The sequence below is a fragment of the Triticum dicoccoides genome, chromosome 1B (assembly GCF_002162155.2).
Source record: "Triticum dicoccoides isolate Atlit2015 ecotype Zavitan chromosome 1B, WEW_v2.0, whole genome shotgun sequence".
NCBI classification, from domain to species: Eukaryota; Viridiplantae; Streptophyta; class Magnoliopsida; order Poales; family Poaceae; genus Triticum; species Triticum dicoccoides.
Genome location: NC_041381.1, coordinates 707,580,498 through 707,584,314, shown reverse-complemented (window position 1 = coordinate 707,584,314; position 3,817 = coordinate 707,580,498).

The following is a 3,817-nucleotide window of genomic DNA, read 5'->3' as shown; positions in this document are numbered from 1 at the left end:
GGAACTACTTCCAACATTCATCGTCACCTCACCTCAACTAGTTTCTGTTTATTCTGCAACTCCCGTTTCGAGTTACTACTCGTAGCAACTAAACTAGTATCAAATACCAAGGGGTTGCTATAAACACTAGTAAAGTACACATCAATAGCATGTATATCAAATATACCTATGTTCACTTTTCCATCCTTCTTATCTGCCAAATACTTGGGGTAGTTCCACTTCCAGTGACCAGTCCCTTTGCAGTAGAATCACTTAGTCTTAGGCTTAGGTCCAGACTTGGGCTTCTTCACTTGAGCAGCAACTTGCTTGCTGTTCTTCTTGAAGTTCCCCTTCTTCCCTTTGCCCTTTTTCTTGAAACTAGTGATCTTGTCCACCATCAACACTTTGATGTTTTTCTTTGATTTCTACCTTCGCCTATTTTTGCATCGCGAAGAGCTTGGGAATTGTTTTCGTCATCCCTTGCATACTATAGTTCATCACGAAGTTCTAGTAACTTAGTGATGGTGACTAGAGAATTCTGTCAATCACTATCTTATTTGGAAGATTAACTCCCACTTGATTCAAGCGATTGAAGTACCCAGACAATCTGAGCACATGCTCACTAGTTGAGCGATTCTCCTCCATCTTTTAGCCATAGAACTTGTTGGAGACTTCATATCTCTCAACTCGGGTATTTGCTTGAAATATTAACTTCACTCATGGAACATCTCATATGGTCCATGACGTTCAAAACGTCTTTGAAGTCCCGATTCTAAGCCGTTAAGCATGGCGCACTAAACTACCAAGTAGTCATCATATTGAGCTAGCCAAACGTTCATAACGTCTGCATCTGCTCCTGCCATAGGTTTGTCACCTAGCGGTGCATCAAGGACATAATTCTTCTGCGCAGCAATGAGGATAAACATCAGATCACGGATCCAATCCGCATCATTGCTACTAACATTTTTCAACACAATTTTCTCTAGGAACATATCAAAATAAACATATGAGAGCAACAACGCAAGCTATTGATCTACAACATAATTTTGCAAAATACTACCAGGACTAAATTTATAATAAATTTAAGTTCAATTAATCATATTACTTAAGAACTCCCACTTAGACAGACATCTCTCTAGTCGTCTAAGTGATCATGTGATCCAAATCAACTAAACCATAACCGATCATCACGTGAGATGGAGTAGTTTTCAATGGTGAACATCACTATGTTGATCATATCTACTATATGATTCACGCTCGACCTTTCGGTCTCCGTGTTCCGAGGCCATATCTGCATATGCTAGGCTCGTCAAGTTTAACCTGAGTATTCTGCGTGTGCAAAACTGGCTTGCACCCGTTGTAGATGGACGTAGAGCTTATCACACCCGATCATCACGTGGTGTCTGGGCACGACGAACTTTGGCAACGGTGCATACTCAGGGAGAACACTTCTTGATAATTTTAGTGAAAGATCATCTTAAAATGCTACCGTCAATCAAAGCAAGATAAGATGCATAAAGGATTAACATCACATGCAATCATCTTGTGCTTGTGATCTCCATCTCCGAAGCACCGTCGTGATCACCATCGTCACCGGTGCGACACCTTGATCTTCATCGTAGCATCGTTGTCGTTTACGCCATCTATTGCTTCTACGACTATCGCTACCGCTTAGTGATAAAGTAAAGCAATTACAGGGCGTTTGCATTTCATACAATAAAGCGACAACCATATGGCTCCTGCCAGTTGCCGATAACTTCGGCTACAAAACATGATCATCTCATACAATAAAATATAGCATCACGTCTTGACCATATCACATCACAACATGCCCTGCAAAAACAAGTTAGACGTCCTCTACTTTGTTGTTGCAAATTTTAAGTGGCTGCTACGGGCTTTAGCAAGAACCGTTCTTACCTACGCATCAAAACCACAACGATAGTTTGTCAAGTTGATACTGTTTTAACCTTCGCAAGGAGAGGCGTAGACACACTCGATTCAGCTAAAGTGAGAGAGACAGACACCCGCCATTCACCTTTAAGCACGAGTGCTCGTAACGGTGAAACCAGTCTCGCGTAAGCGTACGCGTAATGTCGGTCTAGGCCGCTTCATCTCACAATACCGCCGAACCAAAGTATGACATGCTGGTAAGCAGTATGACTTGTATCGCCCACAACTCACTTGTGTTCTACTCGTGCATATGACATCTATGCATAAAATCTGGCTCTGATACCACTGTTCGGGAACATAGTAATTTTAAAAAATTTCCTATGCACACGCAAGATCATGGTGATGGCATAGCAACAAGAGGGGAGAGTGTTGTCTACGTACCCTCGTAGACTGAAAGCGGAAGCGTTATCACAACGCGGTTGATATAGTCGTACGTCTTCACGATCCGACCGATCCTAGTACCGAACGTACGACACTTCCAAGTTCAGCACACGTTCAGCTCGATGACGATCCCCGGGCTCCGATCCAGCAAAGCTTCGGGATGAGTTCCGTCAGCACGACGGCGTGGTGACGATGATGATGCTCTACCGGCACAGGGCTTCGCCTAAACTCCGCGACGATATGACCGAGGTGGAATATGGTGGAGGAGGGCACCGCACACGGCTAAGGAACGATCCGTAGATCAACTTGTGTGTTTTGTCTTGAGGTGCCCCCTGCCCCCGTATATAAAGGAGCAAGGGGGAGGGGTTCGGCCGGCAGGAGGGGCGCGCCAGGAGGAGTCCTACTCCGACCGGGAGTAGGACTCCCCCCTTCCTTGTTGGAGTAGGAGAGAAGGAAAGAGGGGGAGAGGAGGAAGGAAAAGGGGGCTGCACCCCTTGTCCAATTCGGACCAGAGGGGGCTTGCAAGCCTCCTTCCTTTCGGCCTCTCTCCTCTATTCCCGTATGGCCCAATAAGGCCCATATACTCCCCGGCGAATTCCCGTAACTCTCCGGTACTCCGAAAAATACCCGAATGACTCGGAACCTTTCCGAACTCCGAATATAGTCGTCCAATATATCAATCTTTACGTCTCGACCATTTCGAGACTTCTCGTCAAGTCCCCGATCTCATCCGGGACTCCGAACTCCTTCGGTACATCAAAACTCATAAACTCATAATAAAACTGTCATCGAAACCTTAAGCGTGCGGACCCTACGGGTTCGAGAACTATGTAGACATGACCTAGAACTATTCTCGGTCAATAACCAATAGCGGGACCTGGATGCCCATATTGGCTCCCACATATTCTACGAAGATCTTTGTCGGTCAAACCGCATAACAACATACGTTGTTCCCTTTGTCATCGGTATGTTACTTGCCCGAGATTTGATCGTCGGTATCTCAATACCTAGTTTAATCTCGTTACCGGCAAGTCTCTTTACTCGTTACGTAATACATCATTTCGTAACTAACTCATTAGCTACATTGCTTGCAAGGCTTTATAGTGATGTGCATTACCGAGAGGGCCCAGAGATACCTCTCCGACAATCGGAGTGACAAAACCTAATCTCGAAATACGCCAACTCAACATGTACCTTCGGAGACACCTGTAGTACTCCTTTATAATCACCCAGTTACGTTGTGACGTTTGGTAGTACCCAAAGGGTTCCTCCGGTAAACGGGAGTTGCATAATTCTCATAGTTACAGGAACATGTATAAGTCATGAAGAAAGCAATAGCAACATACTAAACGATCAAGTGCTAGGCTAATGGAATGGGTCATGTCAATCACATCATTCTCCTAATGATGTGATCTCATTAATCAAATGACAACTCTTTTGTCCATGGCTAGGAAACATAACCATCTTTGATAAACGAGCTAGTCAAGTAGAGGCATACTAGTGACAC